Source organism: Xiphophorus hellerii, chromosome 1 (assembly GCF_003331165.1).
Source record: "Xiphophorus hellerii strain 12219 chromosome 1, Xiphophorus_hellerii-4.1, whole genome shotgun sequence".
NCBI classification, from domain to species: domain Eukaryota; kingdom Metazoa; phylum Chordata; class Actinopteri; order Cyprinodontiformes; family Poeciliidae; genus Xiphophorus; species Xiphophorus hellerii.
This window is the reverse complement of record NC_045672.1, coordinates 11,053,755-11,073,043: the sequence shown is the minus strand read 5'-3', so window position 1 is coordinate 11,073,043 and position 19,289 is coordinate 11,053,755. Positions and strand designations below refer to the sequence as shown.

The 19,289-nt window shown below is 37.8% G+C and overlaps 3 pseudogenes; all 3 read left to right on the top strand.

The window, feature by feature from the left end:
- The first annotated feature begins 361 nt into the window (after positions 1-361).
- LOC116719328 (taste receptor type 1 member 2-like) lies at positions 362-5,203 on the top strand (annotated as a pseudogene).
- A 2,037-nt stretch (positions 5,204-7,240) lies between these two features.
- LOC116719770 (taste receptor type 1 member 1-like) lies at positions 7,241-8,581 on the top strand (annotated as a pseudogene).
- Positions 8,582-10,250: 1,669 nt separating this feature from the next.
- On the top strand, positions 10,251-15,162 carry LOC116719598 (taste receptor type 1 member 1-like; annotated as a pseudogene).
- Positions 15,163-19,289: the final 4,127 nt, after the last annotated feature.

Sequence of the window (19,289 nt, the reverse complement as noted above, 5' to 3'; positions counted from 1 at the left end):
TTGTAACTGGATGTAATCACCCCATATGTGGCAGAGCTCTGAGGTTTGACTTTTTCATTTGAATTACTGAAATAAAAACACCTTGGGAATAAACATCCTGTCTGAAAAAAGCCCTTATTCTGTTGCAATGGTTTGTGTAGAAATGCAAGAGAGAGGCCTTTTTATTTTTATGCATGTTATTTGTATATTGAAAACGGAACTGGCTCAGTTTGTAGATTTTTCTTTCATGATAGTGTCATTAAACTTGCCCTCACAGGAGAAGCTGTTTCAGAAACCAGGATGTAGCAACAAGCAGATAAAACAACTTTTGCATGCTGATTTGTTAATTCACCTCATCCTACAGTTAGGTGTTTATGAGCGTTCCATCATCCCAGACTTATGAAAAGTATGCAAGGTAACTCATGAATAACACCTTTCATGGAAATGTGAGAGAAGCTACAAAAGAGTTTCCACCAGAGGGGCAAACAACAGACATGGAAATGACACGGATTATTGCTCATCTCTGTCTGCTGGGGTGCATCCTGCATTCCCTGAATGAGGCTGATGCAGTCTCAGAATTTGAGCTGGATGGAGATTATTTAATAGGTGGACTTTTTGACATCCATCATGTAAGTAAAGGGCTTCACCGCGACAAACCAGAAACCATTACCTGCTCAAGGTGAGACTTCTAGTCTTTGTTTATGTCTTTTTTTATTTTCAAAACGAAACTTAGCAAAGGTTACTTAAATTGTTCAGCACATTTGAAACATTTTGTTAAGTTATAACTGCCCCTTTTATGCTAATGTTAGATTTTCCCAGGATTTTGTTGCAACATTTAATGTTGAACAAAATCCTTGTAGGCAAATTTTACAGTTGGGATCTGCAAAGCTGTCACCTGCCTTCAGTTGTTTACGTTCAATATCCAAACTTTTACAGCAGTTGATGAAAAGATTATTTATTAAACCTTCCTTTACTCTCCCAACCTGTAGGTCTACTGGCTTTAATGCCAAAGAGTCAAAGTTTTGAGCATAGTCAGCACAATAACACACTAACATGATGAATTAAATCGAATAATTACAACAGGTTCACTTTAATTGTAACATGTGACTTTTATACATATATCTGCTTAGAAATATATAGTGTTAACTGTAGTGGATTAATTAGTTTATATTTTCATTCACTCTTTAGTGAGATCAGCTGTCAACTGCACCATTCTTAACTCTGTTATAAAAGCACAGGTTTGCAGCATATGGATGAAAAGCAAGTTTAGTTTTACTTCAGTTGACACAGACGCATCTTTTCAAAGAAAGTGTGATTGATGACGGAAAAAGCATCCGCTGACCTTATGGAACAAGGGCTACTCTGATTAGCTTGACTTTCTGGTGAGATTTGGTTTCTTTGATATTTCCAATCTGATCAAGAATTTCCTCCACAGCAACCCAATAAGCAAAAAATGCTATCTACCAAAAATGGGTCTGAATCATGAATGTTGCTCTACCCCATTTCTCTGTCCCCAGTCAACCCTTCATCCTGTCAAGTTACCGGAGGTTTCAGCTGATGAGATTTGCAATAGAGGAGATCAACAACTCTACCAAACTGCTGCCAAACGTGACGCTCGGCTATAAAATATTAGACCTCTGCTCAGACACACAGAACTTCCCCGGAGTTTTCAACCTCATCTCTGACGAGAGTCTCATCCAGCCTTGGAATGACTCACAGAGGCTCACGTCCAAAATGGTCACAGTGGTCGGCTCTTACACAAGCACAGGGACGCTGAGTGTTGCCCCGCTCTTCATGATGGATTTCTTCCCGATGGTAAGCGTGCCAGTTGTTTCAATACTTTCTAAATAACCTGAGAAATGTCCTGTGCAATGTTACTTGAAGGTTCTGAAATGTCTCTTTCAACAGGTCAGTTATGGAGCTGCCAGTTCCGTCTTTTCAAGGAAAAATAATTTCCCGTCTTTCCTACGAACGGTCCATCCTAATAAAGATGTGATAGAGGTGGTTCTAAGGATATTGCGAGAATTCAACTGGCGCTGGGTTTCATTTCTTCACATTGACGACGACTACGGCAGAGACGGCCGGGATTTGTTCATTCGGACACTTGAGCACACAGAGTTCTGTCTGGCCTACACAAAAGGCCTTGATCATGACACAGACTACTATGAGGTTTTCCAACAAATTACGTCACTAGAGGTAAATGTCTTGATTGTTTTTGCACCAGAATGGACGGCTGAAGATCTCGTTGAGGCTGCCATAAAATATGACGTCACCAACAAGGTGTGGATAGCGGGAGATGCTTGGTCCTTACACAAGGAGCTTCCCAAAAGAAATGGAATCAGGAAAATTGGGACTGTTGTTGGAATAGCTGAGCCAAAAATGGCAATTCCAGGTTTCAATGCTTTCATCAATGCATTCAGAGCCCAGACTCAGGAAGAAGATGGTACGGAAGAAAAGTTTTGCAGTCAGGCTTGTAACTGCAGTAATCACACTGCCGCAGATATCATTGATGCAGATCCGTCCTTCAATTTCCCTGTTTACTCTGCTGTGTATTCTGTTGCCCACGCCTTGCACACTGTGCTGCAATGTGAAACTGGCAGGTGCAACAGGAGAATTACAGGAATTCCCCATATGGTAAGTATATATATATATATATAATAATTCCCTTCTCACCCACCGCGGGTGGTTCTTATCCTCTGAGCTCGGGTCCTCTACCAGAGGCCTGGGAGCTTGAGGGTTCTGCCGCAGTATCTTGGCTGTGCCAAGGACTGCACATTTCTGGACTGAGATGTCTGATGTTGTTCCTGGGATCTGTTGTAGCCATTGGTCCAGTTTGGGGGTGACTGCCCCGAGGGCCCCGATGACCACAGGCACCACTGTGGTCTTCACCTTCCAGGCCCTATATATATATATAGGAAATGAAAACATATATATATATATAGATATAACTTAAAAACTAAAAAAATATATAGTTAAGTATAAATAAATAAATATTTTAGTAAATATAAAATAAATAAATAATGAAACTATATTTTATAAATAAATGCAGTTAATTTAAAAATCTATCTGTCCAGAAATAAAAAATTCATTGCACATCTGTTGTTTTCACATTTTGTTAGATTTAATGTTTCAGATTTAAAAACAAATATTGTATATGTATATATCAGATAAAAATAAATGTAAACTTTTAAAAATAATCCCTTTGGTAAATCATAGATTATTTTTGGAGTGGTCAGCTTTATGAGCCATACCCAGATCTGGTTACGTAAGTAGAACTTGGCAGACAACATGAAGTAGGCTAAAAGATCTCCAAAAGACGAAAGGAGAAAATTATTAAGATCTACCCATGTGGAAAGGTTTGTAATTATAAACACTTGCTACTTAGAATAGTGTAATTTTATCCATACTTTTTTATCTTATTAATGGCACATACAGAAACCTGTAAATAATCCAAGGTCTATTTCTACCAACAGATATTACAAGAGCTGTGGAAGACCAACTTTACTCTTCTAAACCAGAGTGTTCAGTTTGATGAGAATGGTGACCCCTCCTTTGGATCATATGCAATAGTTTTCTGGAACAAAAGTGGAGAAGCAGAGGAGGTTGGCCTTTACAGTTATCACTCGTCTTTACCGTTCATCATCAACAGGAACCAAAATTCAGTGGCATGGAAATGGTTCTGTAAGTAGGTTTTGAAATTTTTCCTGAAAAAAACCCCCCAAAATACACTGTTTGACTTCCATTTTTAGTGCATGCAAATGTTCAGAAGGGAGAAAAAGGAGTACCTTGGTGATCATAGTTATGGTGACAGCTGGCTTGTGTGATATCTACGTACATTGAAAATGATCTCTGCTGAAGCGTGACAGTGTTTTTTTATTACATTCATACAGCTTTAATTGCTTCATGGTTGTCAAATTCATCTCTTTGTTGAATGAACGCAATATTTACTTTCGTGATGTGTGACTTGAACAGGTGCCGCAGTCGATTTGCTCCGAAGAATGTGATGCTGGATTTGCAAAAAAACAAGAAGGACTCTACAAATGTTGCTTCAGCTGTACAAAATGCGAAAGTGGAACTTATATCAACAGCACAGGTAAATAATCCTGACATGCAAAACAACTTCTCATTTTTATTCATCTATCAAATGTAAAGCAACAGAAAAAAAGGAAGGCTGCTGACCGTCTTATTAATACAAAAAAGCTTTGTACTTAGGAAGTAGCTAATTCTGCATCAATGTTAAACATAGAAAAAAGGGAAACTCTACATTAATACTCAGATTTACTAAAATATTTCACAGAATTGACAAGTACTTATATAGTTAGATACCTTTTTGATATTTGATATTTGTGCTAGGATCACATTTCATGCATTGAATTGCTTCTAAAAAAAAATCTTTTAATGTAATGGATCATAATTGGGCTCTAAATCAACTTCCACATGGTGCCTCATTTAGCCTTGGTGCAGTCATTACTATAACTTACCAAATATGAAAAGTCCTTTTGGCTAATTGCATTTTGTGCTATAATAATATTCAACCTTTAACTTTGAAATTTTGAATACACTGACCAAAGGTTTATTTTTTTTATATTTTTGTAAAAAGTATAGTTTTGAACAAACAAAATGAGACTGTAAATGTCTCAGTTAATTTAGCCCTTACTTGCTGACTGTCTATGTACTGTATCGTTACAACAGCAGATCCTTACACCTGCCACAAATGTAGCAACACAGAATGGTCTGAAGCAGGAAGTACTTCATGCTATCGGCGGCAGGAGGACTACATGCCTCTCTCACATGATGGCGCTGTGGTCGTCATGCTTGGAGCTTTGATCTTCATGGGCCTCTGCGCAGCCGTATCTGTCCTCTTCTTTATTAATTACAAGACTCCCGTTGTCAAGTCTGCCGGAGGACCGATGTGCTTCTTGATTTTAGGCTGTCTTGCTCTGTCCAGTCTTAGTGTGTTCTTTGCCTTTGGTGAACCAACAACAGCTTCTTGTGTCTTGAGGGTTTTACCAGTAATATTTTTCTCCACCGTTTGTTTGGCTTGTTTTGCTGTGCGCTCCTTCCAGATCGTTTGCATTTTCAAAATAGCTGCCAGGTTCCCTAACATCCCCAGTTGGTGGATGAAATACAAAGGACAGTGGTTGGTCATCTGTGTGGCCTGTATCTCTCAGGCAGTCTTACTTATCATTGGCTTGACTGTTTTTCACCCCACATCCTCAAATTGACACAGAGCGACATCCAGACACAATCATCCAACGCTGTGGCAGGAATTTCAATGAGGTATTTGGTTCTCTGATTTTAATTTTATTATTGATTATTCTTTCTTTTTGTTTCTCCTACTGTGGAAAAGACTTGCCAAAAAATTACAACGAGGCTAAATCCATAACTTTCTGTCTCCTGCTGCTGATAATCATCTGGATCATATATGCCACTGTCTATACGTTGTACCGCGGAAAGTACATCCACTTTATTTATGGAATGGCAGTCCTTTCTAGTCTCTACTCTTTTCTGTCCTGGTATTTCCTGCCAAAATGTTGCATCATCATTTTTCAACCTCAAAAAAACACCCAGCAGTACTTCCAATGTCTCATTCAGAGTTACACAAAGATAGTTAACCAATAGTCCCTTGATCATCTCTGAAACTTCTGAAAACGCTCTTTCTGGTTTGAATTGCTCTTTATGAGTTTTGAAAGTCCTGTTTTTATCAAATATTATCTCAGCCAAAAGATACTCTCTGCTGAATTTGTCTAAAGAAAAAGCAACTAATTTATCTTCAAATCTTCTGTACAACAGATTCATATCAAATAATGCTATTGGAATCTAGTTTTATTTATAAAGTACTTTTAATTACCACACGGGAACAAAGTGTTGTACATTTTGCCTTTTGCACTTTACGGAGCAGTTGATCTGAGGAAACAGGACGCTGGATGAAATATAATGAATCTTAATGAAAAACTTTTTTTTGTGAAAACTTCAGAAAGGATTTTGTTACAGCAAAGAGAAGGTGTGTTCACAGAATGTTTTTTTTTCTTTTTCATGTATTCTAACTTGCAGTGATAAAGAAAGGAAATAGCTCCTGCTTGACTGTAGGAGACCGAGGTGCAATGTTTTATTGCTTCCTGGGAATATCTAATGAGATCTTTTGTAGTGAGGTATATGTAAATATGATGTTTCAAGCAATGCTAGACATCTAAAACTTGTATTTCCGAAGTTCTTTTAAAATATAAATGTTTATAACAATTAATTAATTCTGCATGATATTCAGTCACTTACATTTAAAACTTGCATAAATTTCTATATTTTTACACATGTACTACTTTTCCATTACAATAAATACATTTCATACAACCAAATGTTTTGTCATTTTTCTCTTTCTTTAGTCTTGGCTGGTTGTCAAGATTTAAAAATGTTGCTTCATAAACTAATTAATTTTATTTATTTCAATTATTTTTAAAATAATTTCATGGGTTTCATGTGAATGTAGGAAATGACTCTCATATTCCATTGACCATTAAAAATAGTAATTGATAAGGATACCTAAATACCTTTATACATGTATTTTTAATTCTTATTTTCTTGTCATGTCTGAAACTGTTTAAGAATCAGACCAAATGAGAAAAAAGTTTTTAATCTAGTCACTAAAGGGTTAATGTCGCACCAGAATGGACGGCTGAAGCCCTCATTAAGGCCGCCGTAGAGCACGACGTCACCAACAAAGTGTGGATAGCTGTGGATGCCTGGTCCTTACACGAGAAGCTTCCCAAAGAAAATGGAATCAGAAAATTGGGACTGTAGTTGGGATTGCTGAGCCAGTGATAACAATACCAGGCTTCAGTGATTTCACACATTCTTTTAAAGCCCAGTGTCAACAGGAAGATGCAAATAAAGGAAAGCTCTGTAATCAGGTCTGCAACTGCACCAGTGTGACAGCCGAAGATATCATCAATGCAGACCCATCTTTCTCTTTTTCTGTTTACACGGCTGTGTAATGCCATCGCTCAGGCTTTACATACTGTCCTGCAATGTGGAGATGCCAAGTGTAACAACAACACAACGGTACAACCACACATGGTGAGTTTATAATAAATTACATAACTAATTTAATTCACATTTTAAAATAGAAAATACTTTTCTAATTACAAATGTTCTTTTATAAAACAAAATAAAACATTAATTTGATTCATGTATTATACCTGGAGTGAATAACATTCATTATAAACTAAAAAATTTTATGAGTTCAGTTTGAGTAACGCTGCTAAAGATGGTGATTCTGCTAATCTCTCAGGAGTTGATGCACTACTACAAGGTACTTTTGAAGATGTTTACAAAAGCTGAACTGAGTCAGTTTGGGTTTATACCAAACCATTCAATGTGTGTTGCTACAATTTCAGTTTAATCAACTTTCAAACAATAAATGTAAACAATGTAATCACACGAGTAGGGGAATTACACACTCACAATACCAACTTCATGAAGTTGCACCCCAGAGAGACCGCACTGTTCTCTGGGAATTTATAACTGCTGCACAGTTTCATTTCCTGTATCAACACTATAGTTTACACACAGAGCTTCAGTGAGTTAAGGCAGGGGCAGGAAATTATTTTTCCCGAAGGACCACAAAAGCAACTGTCTGTTAAAAACCAAACCACTGGCTGATACCAGTTTTCCAAGTATATAGTTGAGTTAAAAATTATTCTTGTCCCTGGTAAATACAAGTATGTACACAGGACTCTGTGCAATCTGCACCTGGTGGAGTACATACCGTTCACAGACAGTAGGTGCCATAGTGATCGTGATGGGAACCTGCTCCTTAATGGGTCTCACAGTTGCTATATCTATTCTCTTTGCTATTAACTACAACACTCCTGTTGTCAGATCTGCTGGAGGACCGATGTGCTTCCTGACTTTAGGCTGCCTCAGTCTGTGCAGTCTCGGTGTGTTCTTTTACTTCGACAAACCCACAAGTGCTTCGTGTGTATTTAGGTTTTTACCTTTTCTCTTCTTCACCGTTTGTCTGGCAGGTTTTGCTGTCTGCTCTTTTCAGATTGTTTGTATTTGCAAAATCGCATCTAAATTCCCGAAACTCCTCAGCTGGTGGATGAAATACCACGGACAGTGGCTGGTCATCAGTGTAGCATTCAGGCTCACAAGCTGTTCTACTTTTAATCAGTTATTCCATAACCCCGTCCCAAACCTTACAGTGATCGATTGTTATATTTGGACAAAACCGTTCTAGGTTGTGACATTGATCTAAAATCAATGTCTGGCCCTGTGATTTTTCTGTCGTCATTATGCTGCCTTTGTTTTATTTTCTCCTACATGGAAAAATACCTCCCAAAGAATTACAATGAAGCCAAATCCATAACCTTCTGCCTGATGCTGCTGATCCTCACCTGGATCATCTTTGCCACTTCAAGCATAGTTTACCAGAGGGAAATATGTCTCATCATTTAACGCGTTGGCAGTACTGTCCAGTCTTTATTCTTTTCTGGTGTGGTATTTCTTTCCAAAATGTTACATTATTATGTTTCATCCCAACAAAAACACACAACAACACTTCCAAGGTCTGATTCAAAATTTGACCAAAACAATTAGTCAGTAGTTCTGTATGACTAATTGAGTCGTAGAGACAACATGTATTCTGACATACTTGTCAGAATACCTTAGCTTTTGGCTTTTTATTAATATCATCTCAGGAGAAAAATTTATGATTTATGTTTGTTTAAAGTTCTATTAATCATTTTTCTTGTAAATTCTGGTTGAAGGATTATGTACCTTAGTGTTTAGGAACCATTGAATTACAATCGCTTTTTGTAGCCAAGAGAGAATAATGACTTTCTTAAATCCATATTTTAAACTCACCTTAACCTTTCTTGATTTCTTTAAAGTTATTCAACTTCCATAAATCAGCTTTCCAAAACGATGATTTTATCTGTTTCTTTCGTTTTTAACCTGGCTACAAGTAAGAATTTCCCTACAGGGTCAATAATAGATTGACTCTGATACTGTGCTGAGGCTGAAGCTCTTTGTTGATGCCCACTGCCATCCATAGAGCTGTTGGAAATAATCTCTCAAATGATCAGTGTGGCCAAAGGATAAGTCATGCAAAGCTCATTTGAAAGAGGATGTAGCTTTTCACCATAAGCCAAAATTATCTGGTTGAATGAATCAAGTCATTTGTATGAATTTGATTGTAACCTCATGCAGCAGCAACATCACGTCATCGACAACTCATTTCTACTTGTAAATCCATCCATCCATCCATCCATCCATCCATCCATCCATCCATCCATCCATCCATCCATCCATCCATCCATCCATCCGTCCATCTGTCCAGGTTGCCAGTCAATACAATCAGTCTAGTTCAGCCAGTCGCCTAACACAATTTTGGACTTTGGGAGGACATCAGAGCACCTAAAGAGGCTAAGTGAGAACTTTCAAGCTCATCCAGCCCTGTAAAACCTTTACGTCAAATAAAAACTTTAAAAAACAAAAAAATTGAACATGTCAGCGTTTCAGCAGGATGATATGGCTGACAGCTATCTACAATCCAGCACACAGTCGGTGTCTGCTCTCACTGAGCTGCCTGGAGGCCTGCCATCAGTGCCATTCACTGCTACATTTATGCTGATGTCGGAACGTGTTTGCACAAGATGAAGAAGATTATGACATCTACAGTTCGGCCATAAATTTTAAATGTGGAGCAGACAAGGAGAACATTGTGCTGACTGCTGAATTGAAAGGGAAACAGCTTTAGGTAGAGGTTTTCAGCAGAAACCTCCACTTAAAGCATCGGCCTGACTGGAAATACAGGGGTTGTCAACATTGGAGGAAATCTGAATGCAGAGAGATTTTGAGATGAGATTCTGCAACCTGCAGTAATCCCATATCTCCATAGTGTGAGACCAAGCGCTATCCTTCAAGATGACAACACTGTCCCATACAGGCCTGAGACTACTACAGCCATAACATATGAAAAGAGATTTGCTAAGAGTCCCAACCAGAACCTCATTAAACATTGTCTGGATAATCTTAGAGGTCCTGTATGTGCCAGAGAGACTGACCTATCCAAACTCACTAACTATCAATAAATGCTTGTTGAAGAATGGGATGATATCCCACAGCAATGTAACTAGTTGCCAGCATGAGGAAGTGTCATGTTGCCTTGGTTGTATTGTTATTTTTTGGCTTGTTTGTTTGTTTTAGGCTTATTAAGGAAAGTTTGGTGTCTTCAGTACTTATTTTCCTTCCTTTATTAATATAAAACAGCCATCAACACGCTAACCAATGATATTCTTCCCTCTTTTTCCTGTATTGCTATGACCTACTGTAGTTCTGCCTTCATTAAAATAGTTGGCTTTGTAAGAATGAATCGATGTTTTACTTCTTAAATCTCTTCTCGGCTAAATGAATTCATATGCAGATACTCAGAACATTCAACATGAGCAACACATAAGGAAATTTGGTGGATTTTACCACAATGTAAAATTGCATTTGGATTGATTCGCCATAAAAGTGGTGGACTTCGTGGCTCATGGTGGTTGCTTACATTATGGGAGCATGCAGAAGTGGATTAGAGAATGTTTGCATGCTGATATGTAAATTCTCCTTTAGCCATCAGCCATGCATTTATGACACCTCATTCATCTCCAGTTCTTGGATCACTGTAGCTCAGTCCCCAGCAGTGACTCTTGGAAAAGTTGCTTATGTTTTTATGCTGAAAGAGGCATACTGTAATTATGAAAGCTGAACAGGCTGTTGCTCATCTGCATCTGCTGGGATGTCTTCTGCCTCTCCTGATTGATGTAGTCACTGCCTCAGAGTTCAAGTTGGATGGGGATTATTTGATGGGGGGTCTTTTTGATATTCATCATGTCAGTGGAGCGTATCCTCATTACAAACCAGAAACCATTACCTGCTCAAGGTAGGTTTAGTAATCTTGGCTCTGATTTAAGATGTGATCAACCTTCCCTCTGAAATTTTACTCTGACGTTTCTTCCTTTGTTGACAGTGAACGATTAATCCTGTCAAGTTATCGGAGGTTTCAGGTGATGAGATTTTCCATTGATGAAATCAATAACTCCACTAACCTGCTGCCAAACGTAACTCTGGGTTATGAAATATTTGACCACTGCTCAGACATACAGAATTTTCCTGGCATTTTCAACCTGATCTCTGAAAATAATTTCATTTACCCATGGGATGAGTTGAGCAAGAACGTTTCTAAAGTGATTGCAGTGGTTGGCACCTATACAAGCACAGAGACTCTGTCAGTGGCCCCACTCTTCATGACGGATCTTATTCCTATGGTAAGGCTTCATACTACTGAATTTTAACTAAGAAAAAAACATATAACTGCATGACAAGATGTACATTTGAGAAAAAAAAATATTTTTTTTCATAAAACAGGTCAGTTATGGGGCTGCTAGTTCTGTCTTCTCAAGAAAAAAGAACTTCCCATCCTTCTTACGGACTGTCCATCCCAATAAAGATGTCATTGAAGTGCTTTATAATATTCTGCAGAACTTCAACTGGCGCTGGGTTTCATTCCTTTACAGTGAGGGTGATTATGGAAAAGATGGCCTTGGACTTGTTCATGAAGAAGATAAAGGATACTGAGATCTGCTTGGCATACACCAAAGGCCTCAACGAAAACACAGATTATCCTCTCTTATTCAGACAGCTAGAGGCACAAAGAGTGAATATCATCATTGTTTTTGCTCCTGAATGGACTGCTGAGGCTCTCATTAAAGGAGCCATAAAGCAAAACGTGACCAACAAAGTGTGGATAGCAGGGGATGCTTGGTCCTTGCACAAGGAGCTCCCCAAAGAAAATGGAATCAGAAATATTGGAACTGTTCTGGGGGTAGCTGAGCCAAAAATGAACATACCAGGTTTCAATGACTTCATCTATTCCTCCACAGGACAGTCTCAGCATGATGACAAAGATGAGCAAACATTTTGTAATCAGATTTGTGAATGCCCCAATGTAACTGCTGCAGATGTAATCAACGCAGACCCGTCCTTCAACTTTCCTGTTTACTCTGCTGTCTATGCCGTTGCACATGCTTTGCACAATGTCCTGCAATGTGGGTCCGGCAGGTGTAATACAGCTATATCAGTGCAACCATACATGGTAAGTATGCAGAAAACATACAACAGTAATTTTTTTATCTGTCAGTTTTTATGGTTTTGGAAGTCATTTGAAAGAGTACAAATTAATTGTTGATGTTTATTTGTCTGGATAAATACCAGTCATTCAACATACACACACTTTCTATCAGAGCAAGATTAGCCCCAAGGATAATTATGTTAACAAAATGTACTAAAAATAATTAATCAGTTGTCGGGATATTGGGCTTTGGAAAGTAGATCAGGCCTCTTGAACTTGTTTTTTGTCATATTAAAATAACAAACCTCTACATGTATTGTTGCAATTTCTTATGAAAACCAATCCAAATTTATTCTAGAAAATTATTTTTCTAGAATTAATCTAGAATACAGTATCTCCTAAATGTACTTGCATTTGGTTGATGTTACTGGTTGTTAAATCCTAGAATGAAAACCATATATCTAAAACCATGGCATGACAAATTCATGTTCTACAGCCATTGCACTTTTTGGATACGATAAGTGTAAAACATGTCAATGCAACAATAATTAAGGTGTCATTCAAATCACACCGTATCTAAACATTTGTTGTACTTTGAATTCACCTTATTCATTCCACACTTTAAATACGAAGGTAGAGCAGTGACTGCATCCAAACTTTGCTTGTCAAATGCAGGTTTTAACAGCACTGAGAAAATCCAGATTTGTACTTATAAACGAGAGCGTTCAGTTTGACGAGAATGGGGACCCCATGTTCGGATCTTATTCAATCGTTTTCTGGAACCAAAGTGGTGAGGCAGAGGAGGTCGGGTTTCACAGGTTCCCCCCATTTTGTCCAGTTCTTCATCAACAGCACCAAGATTCAGTGGCATTCTGACGGGAAGGTAACCTTGACTTTTCAAATCAAAAATTGAAGCACTACTACTAGCATTAAACCTGGTTGGATGTAGAGATGTAGAGGCATGTAAATAATATTGTGAACAAAAATGAAACACCACCCCTAAAAGGGAAAGCCATAATATAGTGTGTATCCTGTTTTCATTTCAATCCAACTAAATAATGGATTTATATATAAATTGTTCCATACACATCTCCACTCTATGCATAAATAACCCACCTCCTACCGCTCTGTCCTTTTGTTTAATTTGTGCAGGAACCAGCGTCGTTTTGTTCCAAAGAATGTCCTGAAGGGTATTCAAAAGCACAAGAGGGAATCCATAAATGTTGTTTCCACTGTAAAATCTGCCCAGATGGGACTTACATCAACACTACAGGTAAAAGCTTCTACTGTTTATGTTTTTGATACTTTTATTAAAAAGTCTAAGTCGACTAGTCTCCGTGCGCTATTTGAAAAATGCATGGCATTTGACGGGGTTAGTTCTCATATTAACAGAGGCTTCTTCAGATGTGAGGTAAGTTAAACTGCTGTAGGAGATTTTTCAACCTAGAAACATGTGAATTCTCTTTGATATTCATAAAGTATTGTTTTAAACAGAAGTGAAAGAAAGATGCTATCTGTATTTAAGCTGCAAATGTATATTGAGAGTTTTCTCAGCCCTGTTGACCGTGCTGGTTTCATTTTGTGTACATCAGAGGATCCCTACAACTGCATCAGCTGTAAGGAGACGGAGTGGTCTGACCCAGGAAGTACGCTGTGCAATCTGCGCCTGGTGGAGTACATACCGTTCACAGACAGTGGTGCCATAGTGATCATGTTCGGAGCCTCCACCTTCGTGGGCCTCACGGTAGCCATGTCTGCTCTCTTTGCCTTCAACTACAACACTCCTGTTGTCAAATCTGCTGGAGGACCGATGTGCTTCCTGATTTTAGGCTGCCTCAGTCTGTGCAGTCTCAGTGTGTTCTTTTACTTCGACAAACCCACGATCGCATCTTGTGTGTTAAGGTTTTTACCGTTTCTGTTGTTCTTCACCGTTTGTCTGGCAGGTTTTGTTGTGCGCTCTTTTCAGATCATTTGCATTTTCAAAATCGCAGCTAAATTCCCCAACCTCCTCAGTTGGTGGATGAAATACCACGGACAGTGGCTGGTCATCAGTGGGGCCTTCGTCACACAGGCTGTCTTGCTAATCATTGGCTATTCTGTTGCCCCCCCAAAAGCCTTACAGCGATATGTTTTCCTACACAGAACTAATCATACTCAGTTGTGACCTTAACCTCAAAGCGATATCTGGTTCTGTTTCTTTGCTCGCCTCACTGTGTTCCCTTTGCTTCATTTTCTCCTACATGGGAAAAGACCTCCCAAAGAATTACAATGAAGCCAAAGCCATAACCTTCTGCCTGCTGCTGCTGATCCTCACCTGGATTGTCCTCACCACTACAACCATGCTTTACCATGGAAAGCACATCCACACGTTTACCGCTCTGGCAGTGCTTTCAAGTCTCTACTCCGTTTCTGTTATGGTATTTTTTTCCAAAATGCTACATTATTATTTTTCAACCTCAGAAAAACACTCAACAGCACTTCCAGGGTCTCATCCAGAACTATACGAAAACAGTTAGCCAGTAGTTGACTCAGACTATGTTCTGCTTTAGACAGTAGCTGATGATTATTTTGCAGAAATTTCTTTCAGGTGATGTGATACTGTTATAATCTTTCTTTTGCAAACATTTTAGATAAGTGGGTGAGACAACTGATGTAAAGCAATGGCAAACACAGCAGAGTAAACGTAAAGCCGGTCTTCAAATGTTTTTGAGGAATTGTTCCAGATGATAAATATCTTGTTGGCTGACTTTTATTTTGTTTCACATATTTAAATATATACCAATAGATACCTATGTGATAACTATAATATTCATTAGATTTTTGATGTTACATTAGTATTTTTCACCTCTCTACTCTTAAAATGTCTATATATAAATCCTTAAAATATGCATTCAGATACAAATTTTTACACTATGATTTAAACACAAAATAAAATGGAGCCAGATTGTAAAAACCTCAGAACGCTCTGTAGTGAACCGAACATACTACTGTAATAATCTATGTACTATTTCTGTGTGTTGTTCCAATGTTTAATCCCTGTAAACATGATTTAATAAAATATATAGTAGGTTTGTTTTGTTGGTTATGTAATTTTTCATGTTTCGCTAACAGAAGGCAAAATGTCACCTCTGTTTTGAACAATGTTATGAAGTCACAGAGTAAGAAGTACTAACTATTAAAATAGCAGCTATATTCTCATCCTCATTATTCTCTGGAAGCTGCTCTTTTGTTTTTTTTTTTTTTACTCAATAGGTCAAATGACTTCACAAAGAAAAAGCAGATCATATTTTTTCAAACGATTAACAATCCATTCTTAAAATGAATTCAGGCGAACTGCATGGCTGAGATCTTGGCACACTTCCTTTAGTTTATGCATAAGCAAAGGAATTGGTAAACAACCACAACAACTAAGTAGGTTTTGATAACGGACTGATGGATTTGCCATGTTTATGAGCTGGAGGGGGTAATCAGAAGTATGTTGTTGTAGTTTTACATGTATATAAATGTTGTTATCTCAGTCACAATCATCAGTCATTATCAATGCTAAGCATCACTAACAATATGTGGGCACTTCCATCTTGAAAAGAAAGTATCAAATCACATCTTTGCCATGTTTTTTAAACTCTGTTAGCAATTTACTACCCATTGATTGGGGATATTATCTAAAATTTACATCCTTGAAAGCTTTGTATCATTTTATAATGTTATTCCCTCATCAAAAACTCACCTGGAGTGTTGCGTTGATTATTTCATGCATGTTAGAAGAATCCTTGAATCTACCCCTGGCATTCATTCAGGATGCCTAAACGCTTGCTCCCACCATGTGGTGAATATTTCTACACAGGCTCACAGAGCAGCCCTCCCTCCTGACTCCCCCACTGAGCTAGACTAGCGGCTGCAGTAATTACCGAACACTTGGTGGAAATGTGTATTTGCTCAGCTTACCATACACACTACTTTTCAATCAAAGCTGGTTGTAAATGCTAAAGGTGGGATGTTGAAAATAATAAGAGCTTGTTAAAGAGACAGAGGCCCAATTTCAAGGTGTCAAAATTACAGAGACGTTTAAAGTTACTTTTAGCTATGTCTGAAATATATACAGCATTTTTATGACAGCTGAAGGTAACATAGTTACTGGACTGTGCGACATGATGGCACTATGTGGCTGGAAACTACACAACTGACATTAAAGACCTAAAGATCATATTTGTTTTGTTAATAAAACGCTGACATAGCTGTGAGCTTATTCATTCTAATGGCAACATTATAAAATTTATTTAAAAGAGAAAAACTTAAACTCATCTGACTTTATCATAATTAGAAAAAAGGCGATTCTAGTTATTAGTGTAAACATGTGAACTCGAATTTAGCTCCAAAAAAATCTAAAGTATTTAATTCTGCATTGTCCTCCTTGTACAACTTTTGTCAAAACCCCCAAATCACCCTTACACCTGTCTCTTTGCACTTTTTTACAAACAGGTTGGACGTAAATTCAAACTTTAATAGACTCCTGCTCTTGTTTTTTGCAAACTACCACTGCCTCCCACAGAGGTCTTGCAAATGATCTGTGTGGCCAAAGATGAAGTCAAGCAAAGCTCATTTGTAAGAGGATGCAGCATTTTACCATAAGCTAAAGACACCTGGACGAACTAGTCAAATAATTCGAGCTCATTTGCTTTTAACCACTTACGGACTTCGATCAGCAGTTTTATTCTTCTCATTCATATCTGATCCTTATGTGAAATTCATCCTGAACTTAAACACTTTCGTGATACTGCTGAAACTTTTGCATTTTCACAAATATGTTGCAAGTTTGTTAGAGACTAAAAAAATGTTCAATGTTTATTTAAGAACAAAGCAAAATCTGTAAGCATGACTTCAGACTTTTTCAGTTTAACCACATTAAACATACAGTATGTATCCAATATTCAATTGCTTTTGTATTGAAGCAAGTTGTAATAAAGTGTTTTTTTGTTCCACAGCATACATGTCCAATATTTTAATTGGCAAATCTTGGATGTTCCAGTTGAGGTATTAAAGTTATCTAAATTATACAAATTAATGAGATCTGATTAAAACATTTTAAAACAGGATGACCTTTTTGACAGTGACTTCCAACTTGCTTGTGAAGAAATAGGAGAGAGTCCTGAACTACTGGGATTTTCTTTGCATGCTCATTTGTTAACTGTCCACCAATCATTTCAAGATATCTATATCTGATATGTGAAGCCATGCATAAAAAGCCCATGGAAATGCGACATTAGAGGATTTCCCTTTCAAGAGATTCAGAAGCCAGATTCAGAAGCCAGAAGCCATCGACTGGTCCAGGAAAATTTCACAAAAATTAACTTTTTAATATTTTTACAGAGGTTAACCTGATATCATATCAGTCATCTCATTGAAACTTTGTTCCACACTAATTGCGCAGAGAATAGTTAACGTTTCATGGAATATTTCCAGCCATTCAGAAAACTAAAACAAAAACACAGACACAAAGAATTTCCTAGGAATTTTCAATCTCGTATCAGAAAACGGCATGGATCCAGCCAGTGGAGAAATTCACCTGAGAATCTCTCCAAAAATCCCAGCGTGATTGTTCTGATCGGCCCGTTCACCAGCACCAACACCTTGCCTGTAGCCCCACTTGTTTATGTCGTACCTAATCCCGATGGTAGGCTTTACTTTATTATTGCTGTATAAAATAAACAGTGCAAACCAACAGTTTAAATGTATAGTTTGTAAAGTTATTGTCACAAAACTGTGTGAATTATTATTCTTTCTACAGGTTAGCTACGGCGCTGCCAGCTCTGCCTTCTCTCAAAAAAATTTGATTTCCATCTTTTCTCTGAACAGCGCCTTCCAACAAAGAAATCATAGATATCAGTGGTTAACATCTTAGCGCACTTCAACTGGCGCCGGGTTGCTTTCCTTTACAGCGACAACAATTTTGGTACTGATGGACTGGAGCTTTTCAGAAAAGCGATTAAGGAGACCGACACCTGCCTGGCCTACGCCAAGGTTCCTCGATGAAAATACGGGAGTATGCTCAAATATTCAAACAATTGGACAAGCAGAATTTAAACACCATCATTGTTTTCTCCACCAATTTGGATGCCGAAGCTCTCGTTGAGTCAGCAATACAACTGAATGTCAGTAACAAGGTGTGGATAGCAGGGGATGCCTGGTCTTTAAGCAAAAGGCTCCTCAGGTTGGAAGGGATCAAAAACATTGGAGCTGTACTTGGGCTGGCTCAGTCGGTGTTGCCAATTCCTGGTTTTCATGATTTCATTTACTTTACCAAATGCCAGATGGCCAAAGATCAGAAGTTTTGTAATCAGTACTGCGACTGCAGCAATCTTAGTTCCAGAGGACATCATTTCAATGGACCCGTCCTTTTTCATTTCCTGTAATTCTGCTGTGTTTGCCATTGCTCATGCCTTACACAATGTTCTACAGTGTGGAGCTAATAAATGCAATCGTGACATTGAAGTCCAGCCGGATATGGCAAGGAAATAAGTGAATAATAAAGTACTACTACTACTTCCCCTTTCTCTTGTTTTACACACTTTGTCTGGCTTGTTTTGTTATCAAGGTCTGCAGAGGCCTTGTAATGAGTCGCACAGATGCAGAATTTATTCTCCTGCTGCCACTTTCATGGCTAACAATCACAAAAAAATCACAATAGATCACACTAATTTTGTTTGTAATATAAAAAAGGGGAATAGACTGAGGAGAATGTATAGTTTTGAAGCAAACTGTGCTCTTTTCAGAACTAAAACAGTAGCTGCTAAGTACATTTTGTAAAGATTTGCCAATGAATAATTAAAATGTTTGTGTTTCTGTTAGAATATTGACATTGTTTTACTATTATGCTGTTATTTTGACAGATATCGGCCTTCACCTGTGTTTACACTAAACCTCCAGCAGATGGCACAAAACAACAACTTTCAAAGTCAACTTTGAGTTTGAACATCCAATTTTGAGTGTTTGTGATAGATGGATAGAAACCAATTGACCAAAAGAAAATGACATCATTTAAAATAACATTTAAAGAACCTGTTTTACAGTTTCAAATATTCAAGATAATTTTGTATAGAAACGAAAAAAAAAGGTAAACTGAATGTTTATAGTTATCGTAGTTTATAGTATATAGTTACAACTGTCTTTAGCAAGTCTGAAACCTTTTTTTGAGACATTT